At 46.6% G+C, this 22,373-nt stretch overlaps 1 protein-coding gene across 4 annotated transcripts in view; it reads left to right on the plus strand.

Annotated features, from left to right (window-relative positions):
- Positions 1-22,373, plus strand: part of LOC140393707 (solute carrier family 45 member 3) — a 156,309-nt gene that overhangs the window by 71,974 nt on the left and 61,962 nt on the right. Inside the window, exon 2 of one of the 4 annotated variants that reach the window (XM_072480010.1) lies at positions 12,641-12,691. The exons of 2 other annotated variants lie outside the window; for them this stretch is intronic. The gene's annotated coding sequence lies outside the window, so the exon portion shown is untranslated. Of the gene's footprint in view, positions 1-447; positions 543-12,640; positions 12,692-22,373 lie in introns of those variants that run through there. One more of the 4 variants, XM_072480011.1, reaches the window with a different exon arrangement.

Genomic DNA, 22,373 nt, shown 5'->3' on the forward strand with positions numbered 1-22,373 from the left:
TTCTCCCCCTGTCTGCGTGGGCTTCCCTCCACAATCCAAAAAGATGTGCGGGGTAGGTGGATTGGCCACGCTGAATTGCCCCTTAATTGGAAAAAAAAATAATTGGGTACTCTAAATTTATTTTTAAAAAATACTTTTAAGGCCAGATAATTAATTAATTTTAGTGATGTTGGCTGAGGGAGACAATTTGGTTTGAGCACTAAGGGTCATCTTTGCGATAGTGCCCATGGGGTCTTTTGCATCCACCCAGGGCCTTGATTAATCAAGGACTCTCACAGTGTACCTTGCTGCAGGAAAACGTTTTGGTTTTAAAATTCTAAAGTTAGGAGGAGGGAGGTTGGGCAACATAAGGAGTTGCGCAATTGGGAAGCCTGAGGAAAAATAGGGTGAAATCAAAGACCATGTGATTGGTGATTCTTGATTTCAACATAGGGGGAACGCAGGAGGAAGTGTTTTGCAGTGTGAGCAGCACATGGGAAACACTGAACTTACAAGGACTGGTAAAGCCACGAGCAGCAAGAGAAATATGTTGCAAGCTAAAGGTGAGAGAAGTTAACTCATTCGCGGTTAAGCCCCACTGTGTCCACTTCTGGGCTCCACACTTTAGGAAGGGTGTCGAGGTTCTGAGAGAGGTTGCAAATGAGATTTAGCAGAATGGTACTCGAGATGGTGAACTTCAATTGCCTGGACAGGCGACAGAGGTGAGGTTACCTTCCTTGGGGCAGGGAAGGTTGAGGTGAGGTTTCAGAGGTGTTCAACAAGGATGTGACAGCTTAAATGAGGGGCTGCCCCAGTGTCGGAAAAGTTGTAACCAAAAGGCACAGATTTAAAGGAAAATAACCAGAGGTGGCATGAGGAAGCATTTTTTACACATTGAGCTGTGGTGGATCTGAAAGAGCCGTGCAGGAGATTCAGTAACTTTCAAAAGGGGATTAAATAAATACTTCAAAATGGGAAACATGCAGCGGAATGGAAATAATGTGTAGCCCATGTAAAGGGCCACAACGTGATTGATGGGTTGGATGGTCCACTTTTGTGCCACATTATTCTATGATTCGAGATTGACTTTTGCATGCAGATGATGTGCATCTTAGGGGTGAAGGAAAATCTTTCAATATCTGTTTGCTAAGCCCCCCACAGTGCTCATTTGGATCTGAAGAGTTAGGGCAGCTTTTAAACATTTGGGAGATTGAGTAGATTGCGGCGCCTGCATCATTGCTTTTATTTCGATGTTGAAGTGATGGGGTTGGAGCACAGATGGATGCCCATACACTGCCCGATATTGTGTTCTAATGCTGGTTTGACTCTTGTTTGCCTATTTGCGTCCTTTAACCCAAACAGTTTAGATCACGAGTACTACAGAAAACCTAAACTTTTAAATTCTCACACTATCTGTTGGATTTTGCCGAAGTGCATTTCAGCATTTATATTTCTGCTGCACAATTTGGTTGTTTGATCTCAGCCAGCTGTTCAAACTGTTTTTCATGTTTGCAAATTGCTTTTTTCTGACCTATGTTATCTTGTCTATGGTGGCGAGTTTGATGTAATTTGCTTTGTTGCCTGCGCTCATTTGAAAGGAATGCTTCCTTCCCGAAATGATACTATCAGAAGATGTGAGCTCCGTCCTTTTACTGTCTGACTGCTGCTTCACGGGTTGGTGTGCAGGATTCTCGGATCCTCGGGCCTGAGTACCATGCGACCCGTTTCCCTTCGAGACATCCAGTCTTGCAGGGTGCGTGGGCACGGTGGTTGGCACTGCTGCCTCGCAGCGTCAGGGACCCAGGTTCGATTCCGACCTCGGGTGACTGGGAATTTGCACGTCCCCCCCCCCCCCCCAATAGATGATTTGGACATTCTGAATTCTCCCTCCGTGTACCCGAACAGGCGCCGGAGTGTGGCGATTTGGGGATTTCCACAATAACTTCATTGCAGTGTTAATGTAAGCCCACTTGTGACAGTAATAAAGATTATTATTATAAGTTTTAGGCTGGCTCTCAATCCTACTTTCCGGTCCACAACCAGGAAAGGATACTTTCCACCCTCACTTCTGGCAGAGCACAGGGATATTTGACACTTTCCCTTACAGAGAAGCAGAGGCTATTTTTTTCAGTAAAATATACTTGACACTTGTTTTCCTATTTGTTTCTGCCGTTTTTTTCCTCCGATCAGTTTGACTTCACACGTTGAACACACTTGAATTTAGATTAATACTTGTTCAATCGGGTGTCATTGTAGAAACTCGACAGAAGCACCTCCTACAAAGTGAGGTGATGAAAGAAAATGGGAGCAGTTTGTGTTCAACACGAGGCTGGCCCCCCCAGGCCAATGAGCTAACTGAATGAGTCATTGAAAAGCTGGATGATTAGAAGCTTGCGGAGGAGTTTATAAAAGAAAACAATGCTTCGGGGAACACCAGTAAAACAAAAATGTATATTATACTGACTATGCAATGCTATAGATTGAGTTAATACACAACATATAATTAAATAATATAACAACACACATTTCTTTCTCTCCCCTCAAAATAAACCTCTGCCCTTTTCCGTGAAGTCCATGGTCCCAAGAGTGGAAATCTTGTTCAAGAGTATTTCATGTTGACAAATATCTCTGTTTGAAATGGTGAAAACTCCAGTAGAGGAAAGGTGCTTCTTAAACCTTCGCTTTTCCCCCTCCATTGATTGATTGATATTTATTGTCACATGTACCGAAGTACAGTGAAAAGTATTTTTCTGCGGCCAAGGGAACGTACACAGTACGTACACAGTAGACAAGACAATAATCAACAGAGTACATTGGCAATGACACATCAACAAATAGTGATTGGTTACAGTGAAGAACAAGGCCAAACAAGAGCAGCAGAGAGCGTCGTGGATAGTGTTCTTACCGGGAACAGATCAGTCCGAGGGGGAGTCGTTGAGGAGTCTGGTAGCTGTGGGGGAGAAACTGTTCCTATTTCTGGATGTGCAGGTCTTCATCTCTTATCCCTCACCAGTGGATATGTAACCAGGCCTTTATTTGGGGCTGCATGTGAGATGTTGATTCCTTTTCTAAAACAAAAATAGTTACTTTCCTTCCTGTGGGAAGAGGTCTGAGCTATGCTTGGTGCAGTTCAGTCCCTGATGAGCGATTTGAAATGGGTAATTCTTGTTATGGGATTGTGGGCACACGCCTGTATCATGTCCGCTTAATGGCAGAGTGCACTGACCCACTGTGTGTACGCATCAGAGTCGAATACTGTCGACAGATTAATCAAAATGTTAGTGTAATGGCGCTAGATTGTGAAATTCACATACACAGGCCTTGCAACATGATCTGTAACTAAATGTGCCAGCCAATATTGGAGCGGTTGTTTTGAGAGTTATGAATGCGTAACTTTTGTGCTTGCTTTATTTGCACACACGTGTGTACTCCTTCTTCTGTAACAATTTCAGTATCCAAAAAATAAAAGAGCCGCTCCCTTGTTCTCGCAACGGGAGGTTACCGTACCTGCTGAGTATCTGCTAAAACATTTTGATTACGTTTCGGCTATTGCGCTGGGTCAAGTTGTACATGCCTGTAAATTAATCTGTTGAAAATGTTTCCTGCTTTACTTGGCACCCACCATTCTAGCTCCTGGGCCCATCCTCCCTCCCCCCCACTTCCTTAACTCTGAGTCACCGACACTTGTGCAGACGTGAATGTTGCAGTGCAGAAATGGACCTGGGTAGTCTGCAGTACCTCTCCTCACGTGAGCCACAGAGCCTAATCCCACTCCTGCTCCATTCCTCCTGCTGTCCTCCAGCACCTAGCTAATTTATTTCTGGACTCCCTTTCAACAGCCCCACATTTTAACCACTGCCTGTGCCCGGGTTTTGTTTTGTGTCCCGTCGCTTTGATTTTCTTTACAGTTATCGATAATCCTGTTCTCTCTTCGCAGCTTCACAAATGTTTGGCCTTCAGACTTTTGTTGCCTATCCCCTGAACCCCCCCCCTGAGATTCAGTGGAACCCCCCACAGAGGGGATTTAATGCTCCCCCTCCCCCCCCCCCCCCCCCAGCACGATTGAAGTTTTTTTTTGGGGGGGCAGTACATTTAATTGGACAGGAGGGTAAAGGGTAGGTACCCCACTACCGTTTCCCCATCCACCCATGTAAGTCCAGGGTGAGATGACTTGTGGACAGCCTTCCTGTCTGGGCACTAATTGAGGCTGGTGAGGAAGCAATTAATGGCCACTCAAGGGCCTCATTGTATCGCCACTGGTTCCACCCAGTGGCAGGAGCTGGATTAGCCACGGAAAAAGCTGGAAAAGGAAACCCTGTCCATTTGTTGTCAGGTTCCTGAGGTGGAGGGGGGTTCGTGGGTTCCTTGTGCAAAGCCACTCCGTGCCTGAGACCCAGCATTAAGATGTGGCGGGAGGGGACAGTGGGGGTGGGGGGATTGAGAACTATCCTCCCTTCCTTGTCATCCGATTCCCTGTTACCCCCCCTTTGTGCTCTGACGTACCTGTGCCCCGAGCCCCTGGCTGATCTGAACTCTCTGGTGGGTCAGTTGCCAGCAGCTATCACCACTCCCAGTGGCACTGGTGGGAATGGAATGTTAGGCCATTAGCTTTCTCGGGGTGAGGGAGCGTGGTGGGGGAGGTGGAGAGAGGAAGGGACATTTCCTCATTCCAAGGTCCTATCCCAGGGGAGGGTTGCTGCTGTCCAGAAGTGCTTGATGGGTGATGGGCATGTCATATGGCCACCAAAACCCAACAGAGAAGGTGTGGGGCTCTCATCATTCGAAGGGTGAAACCCCTGCCCCCTGGATTAAGCTCAACCCCGGCTGTGTTTCATTTTAAAGCAATCTTAGATAGGGAGCTGCTTAAATGAATTCATTGTGACTTGGAAAAAGAGGTTTGAACTTTTGGAGGGCGAGCTGTGAACTTTCTCCCTCTTAGGCAGAGGACGTTGGGCACATTAGACCCAGAATGTACCGTGGAAAGGGGAGGGAAGGATGGAGATGCCACGCAGGAGAGAGAGAGTGAGAGAGAATCATAGAATTTACAATGCAGAGGAGGCCATTCAGCCCGTCGAGTCTGCACTGGCCCCCGGAAAGAACACCCCACTTAAGCCCACACCTCCACCCTATCCCTGTAACCCAGCAACCCCTCCTAACCTTTTGGACACTAAGGGCAATTTATCGTGACCATTCCACCTAACCTGCACATCTTGGGACTGTGGGAGGAAACCGGAGCACCCGGAGGAAACCCACGCACACACGGGGAGAACGTGCAGACTCCGCATAGACAGTGACCCAAGCCGGGAAAGAGAGAGAGAGAACGGACAAAATGTTATGTGGTTCTGACCTGCCTCATTGTTTATGTGACAAATATTGATGCTCTTATTAAGACCCAGCATCCAATAGATAATGTGTGCTAAACATACACAGGACATGTGCTACGTGCAAATGTGCCGTACGCAACCATATTCAAGGTCAACTCAACGAACCTTACAGCTAATTGAGTGCTTTTGAAGTGTAATCACTGTTGCATCATGGGAAAAGTGACAGTCAATTTGCACACAGCAAGCTCCCACAAACAAAAACGTGATAATGACCAGGTAATAATCTGTGTTTTGTGATATTGATTGAGGAATAAATATTGGTCAGGACAATGGTGATAACTCCCTTGCTCCTCTTCGAAATAGTGCCACTGATTTTTTCTATTTGAGTCCACCGGAGAGAGTAGATGGGCCCCGGGTTTCCTTCAGCTGGATGTGAAGACTGGACGTTTCAAGCTGGAAAGGGCGCGTCGTATCCTGTTTTTGAGGCCCAGGGACAATCAACATCCCAGGCACATAATCATTCCCTTTGACAACTTCAAAGATCACCAGAAAGTTCTGGAGGCGGCAAGGTGTGCCGGGTTTTGAGTCTTTGGACCTCCTTGCCACAGAGAGCTGCGGGGACAGAATTTCTTCTGGTTGTACGGTTTTGAGATTAAATATTGCGTTACAGGGTTGCACAGTGGACCAAGGTTTTCGATTCTATCCAAGGCAACTAAAGTAAACTGGATTTGGCCCCCCCAATAAACATGGGGATTCCCATAATATGGAACATGAGTCACCTCATTAATCAGTTAGCCAGATGGCTCCACTCCACGAATCAGCCTGTGTTTTTAGGAATTCTATTGCTGTATTGAGGGGCGGGGGGGGGAAGGGGAGGGTAGGAAGTTGGATCGTGGCAGTTTTCAGTCGGTGCAGTGACATGGTACTACACGAGTTTGCACCGGCCCTTGGAAAGAGCACCCTACTTAAGCCCACACCTCCACCCTAGCCCAGTAACCCCACCCATCCTTTTTTGGAAACTAAGGGGCAATTTAGCATGGCCAATCCACCTAACCTGCACATCTTTGGAGGAAACCTACGCAGACACGGGGACAAGGTGCAGACAGACAGTGACCCAAGCCGGGAATCGAACCTGGGACCTGGGAGCTGTGAAGCAACAGTGCTAACTACTGTACTGCCCAATTCTAAATGGCTGGCCCCTTATCCTGAGATTCTGCCCCGAGTTCCAGACTCTCCAGCCAGGCGAAAGAGCTTCCTCAGCATCTACCCTGTCAAAGCCTTGAAGAATTATATACGTTTTAATGAGGTCACGTCTCATTCTCCTAAACTCCAGAGAAATCGGAGCACGCGACGGAATCTCTCCTCTTAGGACGGCCCTCTTTCCCACAAATTAACTTTGGTTTATACAGTGTTCAAAACAAAGCCCAACATAATTGTGTCAACGTTTGCCCAGGCAGGCTGTCATGTCCGTCCAAATGCGCTATTATTTGAGTGTTTTTCAGATAGGAGAGGCGCAGATAATAATGAGCCTATTTCTCTCTGTTGGCTCCTCTCGTGTGCTCCTTGTACATTAATAATTTGGGCATCGAAATCCAGGAACAGTATCAACTTACTATCCAATTAGGAAGAAAGGAAAACTGAAAAAGGCAGAAGGGGATTGCAGAACACAGTACATAGATAGGTTAGGGGAATGGTGCAGGAATATTGCAAATTTAAATTTTAAGATATAATCTGAGCAGTGCATTTAGTTGCTGGTAAAACATATTCAACTGAAATACAACGCAGGATAAAATTCCCCATGGAATTAGGGAATACAGAGAAGTAGAGTACAGATCCAGAGGTCTGTAAAAGTAGACCATAGACCATAGAATTTACAGTGCAGAAGGAGGCCATTCGGCCCATCGAGTCTGCACCAGCCCTTGGAAAGAGCACCCTATTTAACTCCACACTTCCACTCTATCCCTGTAACCCAGTAACCCCACCTAACCTTTTTTGGACACCAAGAGGCAATTTAGCAAGGCCAGTCCACCTAACCTGCACATCTTTGGACTGTGGGAGGAAACCGGAACACCCGGTGGAAACCCATGCTGACACGGGGAGGACGTGCAGACTCCGCACTGACAGTGACCCAGCCGGGAATCGAACCTGGGACCCTGGAGCTGTGAAGCAACTGTGCTAACCACTATGCTACCGTGCTGCCCTTGATACAGAAATACATTGACTAAAAAGCGAGGAAATACTAATGAATCTGTACATGAACTTAATTCAGCCACAGTTGAAGACATGTTTGCAGTTTTGTTGTGTAGATGCAAAGTGAATGAGAGGATTTAGTTACAATAAGAGACTCAAAACAAGATCTGTATTTTCAGGTTTAGAGAGGATTAAGTGGGAAAGTCCTGGATATGTTTGAAATAGTGACAGGTTATTAGAACTTTTTGTGAATCTTGTTAAAAAAAAAACTGGCACGCAGTTAGAATAAATTCTAGAATCAACAAGGAGAAAAAACAAATATTTTTTTCATGTCATAATGTATTACAGCAGATGACTAATAATGCAGTCAATTGCCACATGTTAAAGCAAATTGGATAAGAGCTTGTATTTAAGACCGTATTAAAGAATGCATGGTAAGTAGATTGCCAGCTTGGCTTCATTTGGAAGATTCTTATTGGATCTAAAGGTAATGGGTTCACAATGTCCAATGTAGTTGAACACTGTATGGCGCCGAAGTCCCAGGTTCGATACGGCGCCGAGGTCCCAGGTTTGATCCCAGCTCTGGGTCACTGTCCGTGTACAGTTTGCACATTCTCCACGTGTTTGCGTGGGTTTCACCCCCAGAACCCAAAGATGTGCAGGGTAGGTGGATTGGCCACACTAAATTGCCCCTTAATTGGAAAAGAAAAATTGGGTCCTCTCAACTTATTTTTAAAAAGTAGTTGAACACCGCAGCAATGCGCGAGAAAGAGAGACTGAGAACGGAGCCGGGAGAATAAAAGAGCACAAGAAAGAATGAGACTGAGAGCAGATCCGGGAGATTAAGAATGCGTGAGAAATAGCATGACTGAGCGGAGCCGGAAGGATAAAGGAGCATGAGAAGGAGCAAGACTGAGAGCAGAGCAGGGAGGATAAAATAGCTCAAGTGGGTAGGGGGGGGGGGGGGTGAAGGGGAAGCAGAGCCAGGAGATAAAAGATTGTAACAAATTTAAAGGGATACGCCATGCAGACATGTTCAAAGTGGTGGTGTGCTCCTCCTGCGTTATGTGGGAAGTCATAGAACATTACAGCGCAGTACAGGCCCTTCGGCCCTCGATGTTGCGCTGACCTGTGAAACCACTCTGAAGCCCATCTACACTATTCCCTTATCGTCCATATGTCTATCCAATGACCATTTGAATGCCCTTAGTGTTGGCGAGCCCACTACTGTTGCAGGCAGGGCATTCCACGCCCTTACTACTCTCTGAGTAAAGAACCTACCTCTGACACCTGTCCTATATCTATCTCCCCTCAATTGAAAGCTACGTCCCCTCGTGCTAGACATTACTATCCGAGGAAAAAGACTCTCACTGTCCACCCTATCTAATCCTCTGATCATCTAGTAAGCCACAATTAAGTCACCTCTTAACCTTCTTCTCTCTAACGAAAACAGCCTCAAGTCCCTCAGCTTTCCCTCATAAGATCTTCCCTCCATACCAGGCAACATTCTGGTAAATCTCCTCTGCACCCTTTCCAATGCTTCCACATCCTTCCTATAATGCGGCGACCAGAATTGCACGCAATACTCCAAATGCGGCCGCAACAGAGTTTTGTACAGCTGCAACATGACCTCATGGCTCCAAAACTCAATCCCCCTACCAATAAAAGCTAACACACCGTACGCCTTCTTAACAACCCTCTCAACCTGGGTGGCAACTTTCAGGGATCTATGTACATGGACACCGAGATCTCTCTGCTCATCCACACTACCAAGAATCCTACCATTAGCCCAGTACTCTGTCTTCCTGTTATTCCTTCCAAAATGAATCAGCTCACACTTTTCTGCATTAAACTCCATTTGCCACCTCACAGACCAGCTCTGCAGCTTATCTATGCCCCTCTGTAACTTGTAACATTCTTCCGCACTGTCCACAACTCCACCGACTTTAGTGTCATCTGCAAATTTACTCACCCATCCTTCTACGCCCTCCTCCAGGTCATTTATAAAAATGACAAACAGCAGTGGCCCCAAAACATGCTTGTGGTACACCACTAGTAACTGGACTCCAGGCTGAACATTTCCCATCAACCACCACCTTTGTCTTCTTCCAGCTAGCCAATTTCTGATCCAACCTGCTAAATCACCCTGAATCCAATGCCTCTGTATTTTCTGCAATAGCCTACCGTGGGGAACCTTATCAAATTCTTTACTGAAATCCATATACACCACATCAACTGCTTTACCCTCATCCCACTGCTTAGTCACCTTCTCAAAGAACTCAATATGGCTTGTGAGGCACGACCTACCCTTCACAAAACCGTGTTGACTATCTCTAATCAAATTATTCCTTTCCAGATGATGATACATCCTATCTCTTATAAACCTTTCCAAGACTTTGCCCATAACAGAAGTAAGGCTCACTGGTCTATAGTTACCGGGGTTGTCTCTACTCTCCTTCTTGAACAAGGGGACAACATTTGCTATCCTCCAGTCTTCTGGCACTATTCCTGTTGACAAAGATGACTTAAAGATCAAAGCAAAAGGCTCAGCAATCTCCTCCCTAGCTTCCCAGAGAATCCTAGGATAAATCCCATCTGGCCCAGGGGACATATCTATTTTCACACTCTGCAGAATTGCTAACACCTCCTCCTTATGAACCTCAAGCCCTTCTAGTCTAGTAGCCTGTATCTCAGTATTCTCCTCGACAACATTGTCTTTTTCCTGTGTGAATACTGACGAAAAATATTCATTTAGCACCTCTCCTATCTCCTCGGACTCCACGCACAACTTCCCACTACTGTCCTTGACTGGCCCTACTCTTACCCGAGTCATTCTTTTATTCCTGCCATATCTAAGAAAGCTTTAGGGTTATCCTTGATCCTACCTGCCAAAGACTTCTCATGTCCCCTCCTGGCTCTTCTTAGCTCTCTCTTTAGGTTCTTCCTTGCTAACTTGTAACTCTCGAGCGTCCTAACTGAACCTTCACATCTCATCTTTACATAAGCCTCCTTCTTCTTCTTGACTAGTGTTTCAACTGCTTTAGTAAACCACGGTTCCCTCGCTCGACCACTTCCTCCCTGCCTGACAGGTACATACTTATCAAGGACACGCAGTAGCTGTTCCTTGAACAAGCTCCGCATTTCCATTGTGTCCATCCCCTGCAGTTTTTATCTCCATCCGATGCATCCGAAGTCTTGCCTCATCGCCTTTCCCCCAGATATAACTCTTGCCCTGCGGTATATACCTATCCCTTTCCATCACTAAAGTAAACGTAATGGAATTGTGGTCACTATCACCAAAGTGCTCACCTACCTCCAAATCTAACACCTGTCCTGGTTCATTACCCAGTACCAAATCCAATATTGCCTCGCCTCTTGTTGGCCTATCTACATACTGTGTCAGGAAACCCTCCTGCACACATTGGACAAAAACGGACCCATCTAAAGTACTCGAACTAGAGCGTTTCCAGTCAATATTTGGAAAGTTAAAGTCCCCCATAACAACTACCCTGTTACTTTCGCTCCTATTCAGAATCATCTTTGCAATCCTTTCCTCCACATCTCTGGAACTTTTCGGAGGCCTATAGAAAACCCCTAACAGGGTGACCTCTCCTTTCCTGTTTCTAACCTCAGCCCATACTACCTCAGTAGACGAGTCCTCATCAAACGTCCTTTCTGCCACCGTAATACTGTCCTTGACTAACAATGCCACCCCTCCCCCTCTTTTACCACCTTCCCTGAGCTTACTGAAATATCTAAACCCCGGCACCTGCAACAACCATTCTTGTCCCTGCTCTATCCATGTCTCCGAAATGGCCACAACATCGAAGTCCCAGGTACCAATCCATGCCGCAAGTTCACCCACCTTATTCCGGATGCTCCTGGCATTGAAATAGACACACTTTAAACCACCTTCCTGCCTGCTGGTACACTCCTGCAACTTTGAAACCTTACTCATGACCTCACTACTCTCAACCTCCTGTATACTGGATCGACAATTCAGGTTCCCAATCCCCTGCTGAACTAGTTTAAACCCTCCTGAAGAGCATTAGCAAATTTCCCCTCCAGGATATTAGTACCCCTCTGGTCCAGGTGTAGACCATCCCGTTTGTAGAGGTCCCACCTACCCCAGAATGAGCCCCAATTATCCAGGAATCTGAAACCCTCCTTCCTGCACCATCCCTGTAGCCACGTGTTCAACTGCTCTCTCTCCCTATTCCTCATCTCGCTAGCACGTGGCACGGGTAATAACCCAGAGATAATAACTCTGTTTGTCCTAGATCTAAGTTTCCACCCTAGCTCCCTGAATTCCTGCCTTACATCCCTATCCCCTTTCCTACCTATGTCGTTGGTACCTATGTGGACCACGACTTGGGGCTGCTCCCTCTCCCTTTAAGGATCCCGAAAACACGATCCGAGACATCGCGGACCCTGGCACCTGCGAGGCAACACACCAACCGCGAGTCTCTCTCGTTCCCACAGAATCTCCTATCTATCCCCCTAACTATGGAGTCTCCAATGACTAATGCGCTACTCCTCTCCCCCCTTCCCTTCTGAGCAACAGGGACAGACTCTGTGCCAGAGACCTGTACCCCATGGCTTATCCCTGGTAAGTCCCCCCCCCCAACAGTATCCAAAGCGGTATACTTGTTACTAAGGGGAACGACCACAGGGGATCCCTGTACTGACTGCTTCCTCCCAGCCCCTCTCACCGTCACCCATCTATCTTTATTCTTTGGAGTCACTACATCCCTGAAGCTTCTATCTATGACCACCTCTGCTTCCCGAATGATCCAAAGTTCATCCAGCTCCAGCTCCAGTTCCCTAACACGGTTTCTGAGGAGCTGGAGATGGGTGCACATCCCACAGATGAAATCAGCAGGGACACAGGCGGCGTCCCTCACCTCAAACAATCTGCAGGAGGAACATTGCACTGCCTCCCTGCCATCCCCTCTAGATAAACCAAGAAAATGCTTACGTGATATTCACTCAACCCCTTAGGTTAGAGGAGGTGGAAGGGTGGGTGACACTACAAGCAACCGCCCAACCTATATTCAGGTACTAACAAATCTTCCCAGAAATCCCCACGGCCGCCTTCCTGCAGCTGTAAAGATAAGTTTTTAAAGTTACACTTACCTTCCCGACAGGCCCCTGGACACTGCTCCCGCCGAAAGTCTGAAGGTTGCTTCTCCTGCAAGGTAAGTTTTTAAAGTTAACCTTACCTTCCCGAAGTTGGGCAGGTTTATAATGGTGAGGATTGGGGAGGACAATGTTGTGGAGTTGGGCAGGTTTATAATGGTGAGGATTGGGGAGGACAATGTTGTAATGTTGGGCAGGTTTATAATAGTGAGGATTGGGGTGGACAATGTTGTGGAGTTGGACAGGTTTATAATGGTGAGGATTGGGGAGGATAATGTTGTGAAGTTGGACAGGTTTATAATGGTGAGGATTGGGGAGGACAATGTTGTGGAGTTGGACAGGTTTATAATAGTGAGGATTGGGGAGGACAATGTTGTGGAGTTGGACAGGTTTATAATGGTGAGGATTGGGGTGGACAATGTTGTGATGTTGGGCAGGTTTATAATGGTGAGGATTGGGGAGGACAATGTTGTGAAGTTGGACAGGTTTATAATGGTGAGGATTGGGGAGGACAATGTTGTGATGTTGGGCAGGTTTATAATGGTGAGGATTGGGGAGGACAATGTTGTGAAGTTGGACAGGTTTATAATGGTGAGGATTGGGGAGGACAATGTTGTGGAGTTGGACAGGTTTATAATGGTGAGGATTGGGGAGGACAATGTTGTGGAGTTGGACAGGTTTATAATAGTGAGGATTGGGGAGGACAATGTTGTGATGTTGGGCAGGTTTATAATGGTGAGGATTGGGGAGGACAATGTTGTGATGTTGGGCAGGTTTATAATGGTGAGGATTGGGGAGGACAATGTTGTGAAGTTGGACAGGTTTATAATGGTGAGGATTGGGGTGGACAATGTTGTGAAGTTGGACAGGTTTATAATGGTGAGGATTGGGGACGACAATGTTGTGAAGTTGGACAGGTTTATAATGGTGAGGATTGGGGTGGACAATGTTGTGGAGTTGGACAGGTTTATAATGGTGAGGATTGGGGAGGACAATGTTGTGGAGTTGGACAGGTTTATAAGAGTGAGGATTGGGGTGGACAATGTTGTGGAGTTGGACAGGTTTATAATGGTGAGGATTGGGGAGGACAATGTTGTGGAGTTGGACAGGTTTATAATGGTGAGGATTGGGGAGGACAATGTTGTGATGTTGGGCAGGTTTATAATGGTGAGGATTGGGGACGACAATGTTGTGGAGTTGGACAGGTTTATAAGAGTGAGGATTGGGGTGGACAATGTTGTGGAGTTGGACAGGTTTATAATGGTGAGGATTGGGGAGGACAATGTTGTGAAGTTGGACAGGTTTATAATGGTGAGGATTGGGGAGGACAATGTTGTGAAGTTGGACAGGTTTATAATGGTGAGGATTGGGGAGGACAATGTTGTGGAGTTGGACAGGTTTATAATAGTGAGGATTGGGGTGGACAATGTTGTGGAGTTGGACAGGTTTATAATGGTGAGGATTGGGGAGGACAATGTTGTGAAGTTGGGCAGGTTTATAATAGTGAGGATTGGGGAGGACAATGTTGTGGAGTTGGACAGGTTTATAATAGTGAGGATTGGGGTGGACAATGTTGTGGAGTTGGACAGGTTTATAATGGTGAGGATTGGGGAGGACAATGTTGTGGAGTTGGACAGGTTTATAATGGTGAGGATTGGGGAGGACAACATTGTGGAGTTGGACAGGTTTATAATGGTGAGGATTGGGGAGGACAATGTTGTGGAGTTGGACAGGTTTATAATGGTGAGGATTGGGGACGACAATGTTGTGGAGTTGGACAGGTTTATAATGGTGAGGATTGGGGAGGACAATGTTGTGGAGTTGGACAGGTTTATAATGGTGAGGATTGGGGAGGACAATGTTGTGAAGTTGGGCAGGTTTATAATGGTGAGAATTGGGGAGGACAATGTTGTGGAGTTGGACAGGTTTATAATAGTGAGGATTGGGGTGGACAATGTTGTGGAGTTGGACAGGTTTATAATGGTGAGGATTGGGGACGACAATGTTGTGGAGTTGGGCAGGTTTATAATGGTGAGGATTGGGGAGGACAATGTTGTGGAGTTGGGCAGGTTTATAATGGTGAGGATTGGGGACGACAATGTTGTGAAGTTGGGCAGGTTTATAATGGTGAGAATTGGGGAGGACAATGTTGTGGAGTTGGTCAGGTTTATAATGGTGAGGATTGGGGACGACAATGTTGTGAAGTTGGGCAGGTTTATAATGGTGAGAATTGGGGAGGACAATGTTGTGGAGTTGGACAGGTTTATAATGGTGAGGATTGGGGAGGACAATGTTGTGAAGTTGGGCAGGTTTATAATGGTGAGGATTGGGGAGGACAATGTTGTGAAGTTGGGTAGGTTTATAATGGTGAGGATTGGGGAGGACAACATTGTGGAGTTGGACAGGTTTATAATGGTGAGGATTGGGGAGGACAATGTTGTGAAGTTGGGTAGGTTTATAATGGTGAGGATTGGGGAGGACAATGTTGTGAAGTTGGGTAGGTTTATAATGGTGAGGATTGGGGAGGCCAATGTTGTGAAGTTGGGTAGGTTTATAATGGTGAGGATTGGGGACGACAATGTTGTGGAGTTGGACAGGTTTATAATGGTGAGGATTGGGGACGACAATGTTGTGGAGTTGGACAGGTTTATAATAGTGAGGATTGGGGAGGACAATGTTGTGGAGTTGGACAGGTTTATAATAGTGAGGATTGGGGTGGACAATGTTGTGGAGTTGGACAGGTTTATAATGGTGAGGATTGGGGAGGACAATGTTGTGGAGTTGGACAGGTTTATAATGGTGAGGATTGGGGAGGACAATGTTGTGGAGTTGGACAGGTTTATAATGGTGAGGATTGGGGAGGACAATGTTGTGGAGTTGGACAGGTTTATAATGGTGCGTACATTCACCTCCGGGTTGCATAGGAATTCTGATATTGAAGTTGTACCACCAATGGTGGCCACGAAGGGTTGTGCAATTGGTGGAGATGACATGGTCAGGGCTGGAGATGATTGCTTCGGCTTCCCGTGTGTTCAACTACAGGAAATTACAGCTCCTCCAGTCTTTCCCGGTGAAAGGAAATAGGAACTCCATAACGCTGGACGTCAGACAAACAATCTGACAACAATAGGAGAGTGTTGGTGCAGACATCGAGGGGTTTTCTCAACTTGCATTTGGAAGCTTTAGCTGAAGGTATCTATTAAGAAGCAGCAAGTAAAAGATAGATCCTTGAGGAATTACAGCGGAAATAGTGCAGGGTCGGGAAGGGGAGCCGTGGCTGGTGCTGTTCTGGGAAGGTTGGATAGTTAAGGTGAGAACAAGCTAAGACCATTTTTCTGAGCTGGACAATAGAGGAGACGCCTCCCCATTTCCCAAGACTACTTATTTCCTCTGAAACACTTGCATGTCTTGAAGTTGTAGAATGAGAAGTTGCCCATTTGACCCGTTATGCCTTCTTGGCTTTTTAACCACTTCGTCTGCCTTGATGATTCTGCCTACCTTTATTATTAAGTCTTTCCTTAACCTTCGCCGCTCCGGGCGGCACGGTGGCGCTGTGGTTAGAACTGCTGCCTCACGGCGGTGAGGACCCTGGTTCGTTCCCGGCCCCAGTCACTGTCCGTGTGGAGTTTGCACATTCTCCCCATGTCTGCGTGGGTCTCACCCCCACAACCCAAAGATGTGCAGGCTAGGTGGATTTGCCATATTAAATTGCCCCTTCATTGGGAAAAAAAGATTGGGTATTCTAAATCTTTTTTTAAAACCTTCTCTGCTCCAAGGACGATGACATGAAACATGCCCTATAAGTGCAAGTTCTTTCTTTCCTATTTGTGGGACCCTGTGTGTTTAAATTCTCCACAACATTTCCCCGTGTAGCAGTTTGGAGCCAGCACCAGTGTATAGACAATGAGCCGAGGGTCAGTGTCTCTCTGAAATATCGAAATCTATATGTCAGCGAGCAAAACATAAAAAAGGAGTGGAATTTCCTCTTGGGGAAATTGTAAACACATATCGTCAGAAAGTGGAGGAAATTGTCCTCTGAATGTAGGTCCCTTCAAAATCTTTGATTGATGGGAAATATGAGAGCTGACATTTGCTGCAGCAAATTTGATACCTTGCAATTTTCTCATAGAAGTTGTAATTTTTTTAACAGGATTCAGAAAACAGAACCAAAAATGGTGCCCCACGTATTACCCCTCCCCCCCACCACCCCCATTTGGGATAACAATAACATTACGTTTGTAAATTTTGCAAAGGTGCCGTAGTCCCAGGTGAGCCCAGGCTGCGTTTACCTTTGAGGGGGCGAGCTGACTGGTGGTGATTTAACCTGAATTCCACCACACTTCAGACGAAGGGTGAGGTTGAGAAGGCAGGGCCTTTGTGACTAACCTTACATTAACATTACACAAACAAAGAATATGTGAAAAAGGAGGCGAATAAAAATATTTGTTTAAAAACAACATTACAACAACAAAGCATTGCACAGGAGTGTTATCAAACTAAATTTGACACCAAGCCATTTGAGATGAATTGCGTATTGAAAGAGAACCAAATGGTCAATCAAAGGGGTAGGTTGGGGGGCAGCACAGTGGGTAGCACTGCTGCCTCACGGCGCCGAGGTTCCTGGTTCGATCCCGGCTCTGGGTCACTGTCCGTGCGGAGTTTGCACATTCTCTCCGTGTTTTCGTGGGTTTCGCCCCCACAACCCGAAGATGTGCCGGGTAGGCGGAATGGTCACGCTAAATTGCCCCTTATTTGGAAAACAAAAGAAGCCGTCAAATTTATTTTTTTATAAAGAGGTAGGTTTTAAGGAGTGTCTTAAAAGAGGAGAGGGAGAGAGAGAGAAAAAAAATGAGTCAGGGAAGGAATGATCTGTGGAATGGTGGAGTGATGAAACTGGGAATGCTAAAGCGCATTGGGGGGACGCAGAGACCACGGAGGGTTGCAGAGCTGGCAGAGGTTAGAGAGGTGGGGGAACAGCAGCAATGAGGCCCTCGAGAGGATTTGAAAACGAGGATGAGAATTTTAAAAGGCGAGAGGTTGCCGGATTAGGAACTAGTGTTGGTCAGAATACCTCACTTGTTTATGGGAGTGAGTTGGAGACAAAATCAGGAAGCTTTGTTTTATTTTCAGCTCATGTTTGCTACTGGATAACGAGGAGCTAACTATCAAATGGGTAGCTGCTTTTACAGATCTATAATAAGCATCAACTTCCAATTGCTTTATCCTGTAATTTTTTTTCAAACAACCTTATGATTAGCAGCAATATGTATAAACTATAATAACTGTCTTTAGGTGGACCTTAATTTTGTTTTGATTTTTTTGGCACACCAAAGTGGATTGTTAAATCTAACTACTTGCAAGCCAGACAAGAATGTGTCACATTGAGTTTAAACAAACAAGCACTCAGTGAGTGGCTCCTTGTTCATTTAACTGAATAAATTCCAGTAAAAATTGAAGCACAGGAGACAGAATGATGCAGGGAGTAAGTTGCAAGTTTGTCACCTACATTTGAATCCAGGCTGACTAACCTGGTGGTTATACACTCTGCAAAGCGAAATACATGCGGCAGTCAGAATTAGACTATTGGCAAAGACGGGATCAACTCCACTAAACTGCCCCGGCTAAATGTTGGGCGCTGAAATTAGTGGTTCTCTTTAAAGCCACAGGGTACCTGACGTGGGAAATGAATTCAAGGCCCTCAGATTGTAGCAGGTTGTTAGAAGAGAACTTGACTCTGTATCCACCCCTACCGCACCCAGCCTGGGTGTGTCTTGATGTTGACATTGGGCGTCTGAATTGAAAAATGTCACACACACCTCAGCCCAAACATGGTTTGCCAACCATGAAATAATAATCACTTAAGAAAAAAATATTAATCGGTTGGGCGAGTTAACTGCTGAGTTGTTCGAAACTGTATTCCTGCCCTGCCTATCGTGACGACTCATTTGCAACCGAGAAGTTGGCATTTCTCCAGTGCCTCACCTGAAACGCCATTTTTCAGTATAATAATCTTTATTGTCACACGTAGGCTTACATTAACACCACAATGAAGTTACTGTGAAAAGCCCCTCGTCGCCACACTCCGGCGCCTGTTTGGGTACACAGAGGGAGAATTCAGAATGTCCAAATTACCTAACAAGCATGTCTTTCGCGACTTGTGGGAGGAAACTGGAGCACCCGGAGGAAACCCACGCAGACATGGGGAGAACGTGCAGACTCCACACAGACAGCGACCCAAGCCGGGAATCGAACCCGGGACCCTGGCGCTGTGAAGCGACAGTGCTAACCACTATGCTACCGTGCTGCCCGAATACCCCAGCTGGTGAGTGTTAGTGGGCCATTTCACCTTGGGCAAAGGGGGCAGAGGCACCCGGGGGGCCCGAGCCTGATGCCCATCCGCACACAACTTTGCTGGCAGGATTCTCCGGCCGATGTTACCGTCCCGTATCTCTCGACGTTTAGCCGCAGTAGAGGCGGTCGGTTGCCTGACTTTTCTTAGCCAGAGCGTGAATGGAGGAGCTCCATTTCGGCCTCAGTCCCTAGCCCTGGCGCAGATGCCACTTGGTGTGCCCTCCCCTGCTGCTCTGACCGCCACCAAATTTGGCCTTTAATCACCACTCCTCCTTTTCATGGCAGCTAAGAATGCCGCTGTAGCAGAATGAAGAGGCCTTTGTGTGTGGCTATGTCGAACCAAATCGGCCTTTTCACTTCCAAGCAGGAAGACAGCTGACCTGTGGCCTTCACTGTTGTGCCTGAGTGGCCATGGAAAAGCTGATTTTGCAGCAAGTGCAGCATAATAGACGACTTGTGGATCACGTTTTGACCCCAGCAGTACCAGTGTAGCTATTTCTGTCCTTGGTATCGAGGTCGCTGCACTCCATTGCTTCTGAGGGTGAACACTTGCCATCCAGTACCGGGTACTCCAGGAAGTTCTTATCTCTCAGCAAAAGCTTTCTCTCTTTGATGTTTTGAGATTTATTCAGTTGAATTTGATAGTTGCAGTTAAGTGTGACAAAATATTTGTGGCCCAATAATTTTATGTTCGCCGTTGCTTTCTCACACCCACATCTGAATAAATGTGTGGGTTGTGTAAGTGTATGTGTCTGAGGCAAATGATGGCCTACTTCTGACCCTAATCCCTATGTTCGGTGAAGGACGTAATCGAGAAATATCCAATATGGTCAACATGTAAATACTCCCCGATCTTATTTCTCTTGTTACAGTCTTTAGTTTGGCAGCTCTGATCAAAATGCTGTGGGCTCAAGGCCCACTATAAATGTAGGCCGACACTTTACACGGAGGAATGCTGCACTAACCTGTCGCAGGTGATGTCCTTTATTTGAAACATTAAACCGAGGCTACCTGGGGCGGCACGGTGGCGCAATGACTGGCACCGCTGCCTCACCGCACCGAGGACCTGGGTTCGATCCCGGCCCTGGGTCACTGTCCGAGTGGAGTTTGCACATTCTCCCCGTGTCTACGTGAGTCTCACCCCCACAACCCAAAGATGTACAGGGTAGGTGGATTGACCACGCTAAATTGCCCTTAATTGGAAAAAAATGAATTGCCATTATAAATTTTAAAAAATAAATAAAATAAACTGAAGCTACCATCTGCAACCTCGGGTACACGTGAAACAAGCAATATCAGCACTATTCCGAAGAACCATCCCTGTTGACCTGGCCAACATTTATTCCTGAACCTCTTGGGCGGCGCGGTGGTGCAGTGGTTAGCTCTGCTGCCTCACGACGCTGAGGACCTGGGTTCAAGCCCCGGGTCACTCTCCGTTTGGGTTTTGCACGTTCTCCCCGTGTCTGCGTGAGTCTCACTCCCACAACCCAAAAAGATGTGCCGGGTAGGTGGATTGGCCACGCTAAATTGCCCCTTAATTGGGAAAATAAATAAATAATTGGGTACTCTAAATTTAAAATAATAATAATTGCTCAACCTCATTAAAACAGATTAACTAGTCATAGAATTTACAGCGCAGAAGGTCTGCACCAGCCTTTGGAAAGAGCACCCTGTCCCCAAGCCCATACCTCCACCCTATCCCCAGCAACCCCACCCAACCTATTTTTGGACACTAAGGGTAATTTGTCATGGCCAATCCGCCTGACCTGCACATCTTTGGACTGTGGGAGGAAACGGGAGCACCCGGAGTAAACCCACGCAGACACGGGGCGAACGTGCAGACTTCGCACAGACAGCGACCCAAGCCGGGAATTGAACCTGGGACCCTGGAGCTGTGAAGCAACAGTGCTAACCGCCGTGCTACCGTGCCACCCCTGAAACAGGCGGTGACCTAGCAACCCGAGAAGATCGATCTCCAATCTGTGCTAACCTCGCTGACCTCACTGACACGAGGTGATGGCATGGTTGCTATAATCACTGCTCTCGAGGAAGGAGGAAATGGTGGTGTCGTGGCTCTGTCACTTTGCTATCAATCCAGAGGCCCAGGCTAATGCTCTGGGGACATGGGTTCAAATCCCACCCCGGCAGCTGGTGGAACTTGAATTCAGTAATGGTGACTAGTGTCAATTGTTGTAAAACCCCATCTGATTCACTAATCTACTACCCGTACCTGGTCTGGCCTACGTGTGCATCCAGACCGACAACAATGTCGTTGACTTTTAACTTCCCTCTGATATGGTTGCGCGGGCAAGGGCACCCAAGGATGGGCAACAAATAACTGGCCTTGCCAGTGACACCCACATCCCCCTGAAAACAAAAAGCAAATAAAAAACACCAAGGTAAAACGTCAACAATGCTCCTGAACCTGATCGTCACCTGCTGAAGGAACAAGCACATGGGATGAAACGGCAGTCAGGAGATGCCCGCCACAGTTCAATAAGCAGGTGTTTGGCAGCAAGTCACCCTACTCAACAGAGGTGCGAGGAAGCTTTCACAGACGCAAGTGAAATTAATGATATTTTTTTAGTTGGTTTAAATTTCGACCGGACACCTACTGCATTTGCTTTTCCATCTTTGGAATGAGTCATTTATTCTGTAACAAATTTCCTTGGAGTTAATGGATTGCAACATCTTGTGTGGGCTGAAACTGTGAAATTCCATGTTGGCTAACGTGAGTGGCTGAGAGGAAGCTGTCCGTCTCTCTTTCCCCCCCCCCCCCCCCCCCAGCAACATTTGATATCCAAACTGGTGACTCTTTAGTCACCGCCAGTAAATGATGTAATATGCATGGGTCGACTTGGCAAAGGGTTGACAACTGAACAATACATTTGTATCATGTCTGAATCCCAGTGCAGATGATCAACACTTTGCGTTCCTCACGTTGACCTGTTGTTTCCAAAGTCTACAATTCAAGCTCAGCCTGGCTGAAAGTTTCCTCCAGGCAAACTTATGTGGTTTCAATGTAAATTGAGGCATTTTGCCTTCTTTTTCAAGCGCAAGGAATTAGCTTGTCCTGCAGACAGGTGCCAAAACTCTTCACAACGTTTGGAGTGGTGTTGACTTAGCTTTCTCCAAAAGGAACACTCCGAGATAACAATGATGCTTAGCAATATGACTTGTTTTTGATTTAAACTGATGTCAATAGAGAATTCTATCACCATCTGAACTTATCCAAATTAACTTTCCCCTCACCTGACCCGCATGTGTCTGGTCCTCACTATCCCAGTCCTTCCGCTTTGAGGGACCAGTCATTGTGCAATCCATTCAGTCCCATCCCATCCACGGCCCCCTGTCCCGTGTGATGCTCTGCCCTTCTAGAATAGCACAGAA

This window comes from Scyliorhinus torazame, chromosome 17 (assembly GCF_047496885.1).
Source record: "Scyliorhinus torazame isolate Kashiwa2021f chromosome 17, sScyTor2.1, whole genome shotgun sequence".
Lineage (NCBI taxonomy): Eukaryota > Metazoa > Chordata > Chondrichthyes > Carcharhiniformes > Scyliorhinidae > Scyliorhinus > Scyliorhinus torazame.